This window comes from Mastomys coucha, unplaced genomic scaffold, assembly GCF_008632895.1.
Source record: "Mastomys coucha isolate ucsf_1 unplaced genomic scaffold, UCSF_Mcou_1 pScaffold7, whole genome shotgun sequence".
Classification (NCBI taxonomy): domain Eukaryota; kingdom Metazoa; phylum Chordata; class Mammalia; order Rodentia; family Muridae; genus Mastomys; species Mastomys coucha.
In genome coordinates, this window is record NW_022196913.1 from 1,611,819 (window position 1) to 1,620,603 (window position 8,785).

Sequence of the window (8,785 nt, forward strand, 5' to 3'; positions counted from 1 at the left end):
GAAAAAAGATACTAAACTGAACTCCATTTTTTCCCCCATAAACATCAGCCTACCTATTGTATACCTTTTGGGTTTGGCTTGCTGTTTGAGACGGTCTCATTCTGCAGAACAGCTTTGAAATCAATCCTTTTGCCTCTAGCCCAAGTGCTGGCACGTACCACCACACACACCCTACTATGCATGGTATTGTTGGCTTAGTAGAGGCTAGTTCTCTGCTATGAATTATCTGCCCTCTAAGTCATACGACCTAAACAGCACTAGTTCTCTGCTATGAATTATCTGCCCTCTAAGTCATACGACCTAAACAGCAGCCTGTGGCACTTACATAAGTCCCCAGCATGTGGGCAACTGTGAATCCCTGGCCTGTGACCTGACAGGCAGCTCTTTCCTAGCAGGAAACTGAAAGTCTAGCCTCCAGGAACACCCTACATGGAAAGCCCTTCCTGACAGAGAAAGGCTAAAGCCTGCCAATAAGAGCAACAATGCGCTAAGAAGCTGGAACTGTCTGAACGTAAGCAGATAGAGCAGTGTTTACTACTTCCTGAACTCTGGCAACTGCCTGGGAAACTTCTTAGGGCAGTATCAGACCATCCCAAAATAATCTATACTTGAAACAAAAAAGGCCTCTTATAAATACATTATACATAAGGATGCCAGAAATGAGCCTATGCTCTAAGATCCGTCATAGGAAAGCAACTGGAACCTAGGAAGATAGCACTAGCCCATGCTTCCGGTTCCTTTTAAACACAGTCACACACACACACACACACACACACACACACACACACACACACACACTCACACTCACACCTTCTTCCTCTCACATGTCAACAAAATAATTCTCATTTCTCTCTTGATTCCTAGAGAACATGAAGTAAACACCCTGGTCCTGTAGAAAATATTAAAAATATCCAGCCCTTGACTTCCCAGAATAACTGTTAAAAGACACACAAAACTCTCCTCAGAGTATGCAGATCCACTTGAAGACTGGAGAACAGACAGTGGCATCCATCAAGGCCCTGCACACTTGCTACAGAATCCATGTGCTCAAACTCTTCGGTGCTTGTGGATCAGAAAAGGCAGCACAGGGTGGATATTTAAAGGGTCAGGAACTCTAGCAGCATTAAACTGGAAGGAGCTTGAGCCAATTCCCAAGATCACTGTCACAATATGTTTACATACAGGAGCTCTCACTCAGACCTTGTTCATCTCTTTGAGATATCAGGAAAAGTGGACCAGCCACTGAGGTATATAACCTGCCTGGTTTCCACTAAGCCACGTTCCCAGCAGTCACTTCTATTCAGCCAAGGCCTGAACGGTCTACACGGCAATAGCACAGACAGTAATTGGTATTCTAGAGTAATTGGTGTGCATACACATGCATGCATGTGCGCACACACAAGTGGGTTTTTCGAGACAGGGTTTCTCTGTGTAGCCCTGGCTGGCCTCGAACTCAGAAATCTGTCTCTGCCTCCCAAGTGCTGGGATTAAAGGTGTGTGCCACCACTGTATTTTTATATTCTTAGTAGAAATCATTTTATAAGACGTTATCCTTATAAGCTGGTAGTAGGTTCCTTCACTTCTCTTTCTGGTACTCATTTCCCCTAAAACTCACTCCGATCATGCACTCCTCCCCTCCACTTCACTTAGCCTAGTCATCAAGATGGATGCCTCCCTTTTGTCACTTTACGTGGCTTACCAGCAAGCACGGATGTAGGCGGTGCTCCTTACTCCACTGAGACACCTTCTTCACACCAACCATGTTCTCTCACTCTCCAAAGCTCTTTCCCCAGCCTTCCACATGCCTCACAGCTGTGTTTGTTTGGACTCTCTTACTCTTGGCTCCCTGTGTTTTCTCTCACTATTACAGAGTGCCTGAGAGAAACAACCCAAAGGAACAAGGCTTTATTTGACTCAGGTTTAGACAGACTTCAGTCTGTCACAGCAGGGAAGGCTCAAAAGTTTTCGCTAATGTACATAAGTGTGCAAGCTCCCACACACGCGAACTTACATTCACAGACAGACAGATACAAATAAACGAATATGTAACAAAATACTAGGATTTTACAGCAAGTGCAAAAATTCAGTTCCCTTCTCTCAGATTTTATGCTTGTAGGAATGCCACTATGACAACACCATTAAACAAAGAGAAAAAAGTTACATTAAAATTGGCATACAGGCTGGGATGACTCAGTGATTAAGAGCACTTGGTGCTCTTACAAAGGACCCAGATTTGCCTCCCAGCACTCACACAGCAGCTCACACCATCTGTACCTCAACTTCCATGGGATCATATACTGTTCTAACCTCCATAAGCACTGCCCAAGTGCGGTAAGCTTAACATACATGCTGACAAAATACTCATGGACATAAAAATAAGTCTATAAACGTTTTTAAAAGACTAACATATGAATTGACTTTTTATGAGGTCTCTACTCAAAGATAGCTGAAAAAGTTATATCAATATCCAAGCTGGGCATGAGATTAGTTCCCTCCCATTAACAATTAGTTAGCACAACAGTTGGCCTCGGAGATGAACAATACCTATGTCCACGAGAATGTATACATAAGTATAAATTAGCAAGAGGGGCTAGAGAGATGGCTCAGTGGTTAAGGGCACTGACTGCTCTTCCAGAGGTCCTGAGTTCAATTTCCAACAACAACATGGTGGCTACAACCATCTGTAATGGGATCCAATGCACTCTTCTGGTGTGTCTGAGGACAGCTATAGTGTACTTATATATAATAAAATAAAGAATTCTTTAAGAAATAAATAAATTAGCAAGAAAATATACAAAACTCAACAGGAAACAAGAGACAATTTACTCTGTCTTGATTAGAGCCTTCATAAAAGGAAATATATAGTAGAGATGTTCAACTGGGTTAATCATCAGGCGCACACAAACTAAATCCACAATGTAACCCTTCTGATACACAAAGATATCAGAAGATACTTCAAATATAAGCAGATGTAGACAAACTAAACTCTCAAATCCCCAAAGCAGGAGTGAGACTAGTATAAGCCCCATGGGAACTCCTAGAGATGAATGTATGCTTATCTTACATTCCCCTTGGTACGGTATCTATAGAAATTTATATTCACCAAGAAAAGCATAAATAAGGTTCATGAAAAAGTGGAACAACCCGTACGAGTCACAGCTATGCACAGCAGTCACTACCAGAAACCTAAACTTCCACTGAACCCAGCACATAAGAAAGTCAAGCACCGGGATTTCAAAATTGGTAAGACACACCAACACAAAATCAAACAAGCCTAACTTACCTGCTAAGTACTTAAGGAAGTACACAGGCTTTATAATCTGCTAAATGTCTTAGTAACTGTAAAAGCCAAGTGTTACCTGTATATTAAAAAGGATTCAACTCCTTATGCTTTGACTTCATTCAACAAGTCATTTCCTTCCTTAACTCAGCTAGTAATTCCCTTATAATCAGTACTTTTCATAATGTACTAGAGGTTGTTGACTAAGAGGGTCACAACCAGCATATTCTTTAAAGAAAACGTACAGGCTGCAGAGGTGAGTCAGTAGGTAAGAGCACTTGGTGTGCTCTCATGAGGGCCTGAGAGAAATTCCCAAAGTCCACGTGAAAGCTGGACACACAGTAATGCCAACAATTACAGTCTTCCTACAAGAGGATGGGAAGTAGACAGACACCCCAGGGCCATGTGCCAGCTAGCCTGAAGATGCAGAGCCTGTGTGTTGTCCCAGCTAGCCTGGAGGATGCAGAGCCTGTGTGTTGTCCCAGCTAGCCTGAAGATGCAGAGCCTGTGTGTTGTCCCAGCTAGCCTGGAGGACGCAGAGCTTTGCGTGTTGTGCCAGCTAGCTTAGAGAACACAGTCTTGTGTGCCAGCTAGCCTGGAGGATGCGGAGCCTTGTGTGGTGTGCCAGCTAGCCTATAGAATGCAGAGCTTTGTGTGGTATGCCAGCTAGCCTATAGAATGCAGAGCCTTGTGTGCCAGCTAGCCTGGAGGATGCGGAGCCTCATATGCCAGCTAGCCTATAGAACGCAGAGCCTTGTGTGCCAGCTAGCCTGGAGGATGCGGAGCCTCATGTGCCAGCTAGCCTGGAGGATGCAGAGCCATGTGTGGTGTGCCAGCTAGCCTATAGAACGCAGAGCTTTGTGTGGTGTGCCAGCTAGCCTATAGAACGCAGAGCCTTGTGTGCCAGCTAGCCTGGAGGATGCGGAGCCTTGTGTGCCAGCTAGCCTGGAGGATGCGGAGTCATGTGTGGTGTAACAGCTAGCCTAGAGAATGCAGAGCCATGTGTCCCAGCTAGCCTGGAGGATGCAGAGTCATGTGTGGTATGACAGCTAGCCTAGAGAATGCAGAGCCTTGGGTGCCAGCTAGCCTGGAGGATGCAGAGCCTCGAGTGCCAACCAGCCTGGAGGATGTGGAGGCAAAACAACAGACATCCTATTGTCTCAAGCAAGAAGGAAGATGAGGACTGAGGTCTTCTGATATCTTCATATGTTGGGATGTGTGTACACACCACCATCACCAAATAATAACAAACAAGCAAACAAACAAACCCAGCAAATAAAAACCAGAACAGAAGCATGTGCTGCCTCAGACATGGGCAGGCAGTCCTCTGTGTGGGTGGACATGTGATGCAGGGTCTTAGAGCATTCACCATTCACTGTAATCATTAGGAACACTCAAATCTATAATTCAAGTTATAGATTTCACAGTAAGGCAGAGTCTCAGCCAAGCTCAGGCTTCAATACCCATAGATCATAGTGTTTCTAAGTCTTCAAAGAGCACACTAAATGCAAAGGCAATTTGGTTTTGACAGGTTGTAAAACTGCAGCTGAAAGCCTGTGGGAATGAGTTAGCTGCCATGCAGGAGGCTCAATGAATGAAGCCGAGATCACCAATAACACCCAAAAAGCAAGTGGAAACTCCCGAGAGGCCGCTGGCCTTTGCGTGAAAGTATTCACTAAGCTTGGCCACTGGGGGTGGGCGTGAGGCAGCCAACAGTTATTTCAGAGCAGGGCTCTGGGCATAGGGAAGAAACTAGACAACAGAAGTGGCCTAGCTAAAATACAGTCGTAACTGGAACATTAGTTCAAGAACACTGTGTTAAAAGTATCCCAGTTTAAAATGTGGAAAATACACAAAATAGTCAACATTTTAGTAGTAAACTATCTTGGCCAATGTATAAACCTTATTCTTTTTGTAATGAGCACAACTCCAAACTTTTGGCTGGGGTCAGCTCACATCCAGCAGTTGGTGCTAGCCAGCAGCTAGCCAGCCTCGGGTGCTCCCTAGTTACTCCACACCACCAGAAACTGTTTTTAAACTTTCACAAGACTTTGTTAACCATTAAAGTTCCAGGGGTTAAAATTCAGCCAATGCAGCTGCAGAGTCTGTGATGAAAACCAGTTTCCCAAAGGGACCCTCTGGAGACTTGTGCTGGCCTCGGCTCTCTGGACAGCTGGAAACTCTTCATCAGTATACCGTGAGAAAGTGCTTTTTGGTTCAAGACTCCTAATATGATGCCATACCATAAATTTCTAGAGGATAAAGTTATGCTTTCAGGGGCTTTGTGGGGTAAAACTACAACAGGGAGGAGGTATGATCCATTCAGTTATCTGCTCAAGATGCTCAAAAGAAACATAAAGCTCAAGATTCCCTTTCATTCCGGCCTCCCTTCTGTGGTGAGAAGCAATCGTGGGGACTGTGTGCCTAGGAACAGAACCAGACACAAACACCCAAGGCCAAGCCTCCTAAAGACTGGGAAAACATTTCTCGCCTTTCCCAAGCTGTTCAGTTTCAGAATTCCTTTTCAACAGCAATAACAAAGGTTTGCATTCCTAAATGATTTACTGCGCTCAAACTCCAGCACAATTAAAGTACTGGACTAGGTTAAATCACAGCACAGTTACAAGTCCTGTCTGCTTACTTCCCAGGCCTTGCAGGCCTACGACTGATTCCCAAGTTCTGTTCATGACCACTGCCTGTCTCATTCTGCTCTCCCAGGACTGTCTCCCTTCTCTTACAGAATTTAGACAATTCTTTGGCCACTGCTATATTTCCCTGATCCCCAGCCTCCAACACTGAAATTACTGCCATTCCAGACTTCCCACTATAGGCCATTAATGGTGAAAGATCTGTTCACTTGACAGTGACACTCCTAGGAAATGAGACAGTCTCCTTACAACCACTCACCTTATATCATATGAGATTAATAAGCACTCAGTAGAAAAGGCACCCTAGAACAGGAACTTGGGGGATCTCTGGTGAGCCACTCACACCCTGGGTAGTGGTCCCTCCAGAGTGAGCTATCAAACTTGATCCTCAGAGAAAATTCCTGAGACTAATTCAGAGCAGCCTTACCACATTGAAAACAGTCCATGAACTTCAAAGCCATACAAACAAGCTGTGTTAGATGGCTCTGCCTAGCCACAGGCTAATGGATGTGTTCTGAGCACTTTAAGGCAGCCGAGGTCAAGCCAATTTGATGTATTTCCAATGTACTCTATGTTCACCTACCTGGTCAGGACTAATCCCACCCACAATGAATCAGGCAGCACCTGATTCATTTCTAGTACTTATTTCTAAGGAAAAGGTGGTTTACTAAATGTGAATCCAGAGAATCCCAGTTCTTGTGGGTAGAAGGATGGGGAGGAGAGAAAGCGACAGTCAGTCGCGTTGTGAATATTTAAAAAATAATCTTGAAACAAAAATATATAGTATATGCAGAAGTAAAATTTCCATGACTTGAAAGAAGGTCATTTTCCTACATATCCCAGGAATTTTCTATGTAGCTTCTTTAATTTGTACATAGCTTTTTAATTTTGGTTATGAAAACCTTTACTGAGAGAGCCACACATTTGAACATGCTTCTCTCTACACAAAGTCAGAATGGCTAGAATCACAGTCCTGCAGAATACATACTCCCCGGCAAACAGAACATGAACCGAGAAAAGACAACAAGATGAAACCCCAGCCCACACAGACCAATCTTAGGAAGTACAGATATCATATGATATAGTTTCTTCTTTATGTGGAATATTTTTTAAAGATTTTATTTATTTTTTTTATGTATATGAGTACACTGTAGCTGTCTTCAGACACACCAGAAGAGGGCATCAGATCCCGCTACAGATGGTTGTGAGCCACCATGTGGTTGCTGGGATTTGAACTCAGGACCTTAGGAAGAAGAGTCAGTGCTCTTAACCGCTGAGCCATTTCTCCAGCCCCTTTACATGAAATATTAACAACAGAAAAGAAGACAACATAAAATGACCTACCATGCTGTGTGACCTAACAGTGGATGAAGAATGAGTGATTTGGGCATTTCCAATAGTATTTATAAAGAAGACCTTCATAACCAAACCGCATGTCACAGTAGGAATTTGCTGCACATCTCATCAAAGTTTCCTCTTTGTCAAATAAATCCCCCAGTTCTGACTAAATCTTAAGAAAAGGCCTCAGTGTAGTGCAAGGGAACACTGATTCAACCTAAGACAGCCACCACCTTGCAAGTAACTGTTGGCCACCAACCAGCGTCTATTCAAAATGGCGTCAAACTTCACTTCCGTACCACTGACAGCTGCTTGGCGCAGGCGTGCGGTAACAGTGACATGTCTCTCCCTCGGCTCTCCCCCTCCCGATGGGGATATGCTAATAAGGTGCTTGCACTAAACTAATCAGACAGTAACACGTTTGCTCGCCCCCCTCCCGCGGGGGTAGGTTAATGAGGTGTCTGCATGGTGCACCAATCAGACAGTCTCGCTCGACTATATAAGCCAGCAGCTCCAGGGTATCGGGGTCCTTCGCTTCAAACTTCAAGAGGAGCTCCCAATAAAGTGCTGCTGAGAAGGATCCTGTTGCCGCGTCGTTCTTGCTGGCGAGACCGGTCGCGACAAGTAACCAGCAGAGGCTATCCTATCTATGCATGCCTTGGACCCTAAGTAGCCAAAAGTGGCTTTCACTCCTTTTCAAGAGGGGCCAGCTAAGCAACTGTGAATCTGAGCCACCTACAGCAGCCTCCAGGTCCCATTCTCTGCACTCCTAAACTTGGACCTGGCTAAAAGTAAAGACAGGAAAAACCTAACAAAGATTCCATCATTTACTACTATTGCTGTTAATACAGTTGTTATTGCTGTTGTTAAGTAAGTACATACTATCCCATTGTAGCCACAGAGCCGCGTAAAGGCCTTCAGTCTGTAGATAAGCAATAATAAGGATCTCTTGTCATCTACTAGGCAGCTGGCTCAGCATCTTCCTTACACAATATCAATGTGAGGTACGGACTCCTATCACCACTGTCAGATAAGGAAACCAAAGTCCAGCAAGATGGACCCACTTGCCCAAGGCTGTAATTAAGCTAGACAGCTTAGATGTAGTTAGACAGCTGAGAAGCTGTCAACCCTCATTTGGCCCACTCCCTCTTCCTTCTCTGACACCACACCCAACTCATCTGCATACATCACTGAACTAGTCCAGACCTCTCAGCACTGAGTGGTCATGTTGACAAAGCTCCACTCTGGAAGCCCTAGAGCAAGTCCTCATTTTGTGAGGTGAGTGAGGACCCAGTGAGGCACAGTGAAGCCAGGAACCCATGCCACAATTCTCCGGCATCCAGACCTGAGGCTGCCGCTCTCAGCTAGCTCCACGGCCCACTCCCTCACCCTGTCCCGGATACGCTGGTGTTCTGAACTTATGCTGGGAAAACAGCCATCTTTCAACCTTCTATCTCCTATTAGTTCTGTCAGTCCAGAAAGATGACAAACATACTCTGCTTAGAAAGAAAAGCAAGTC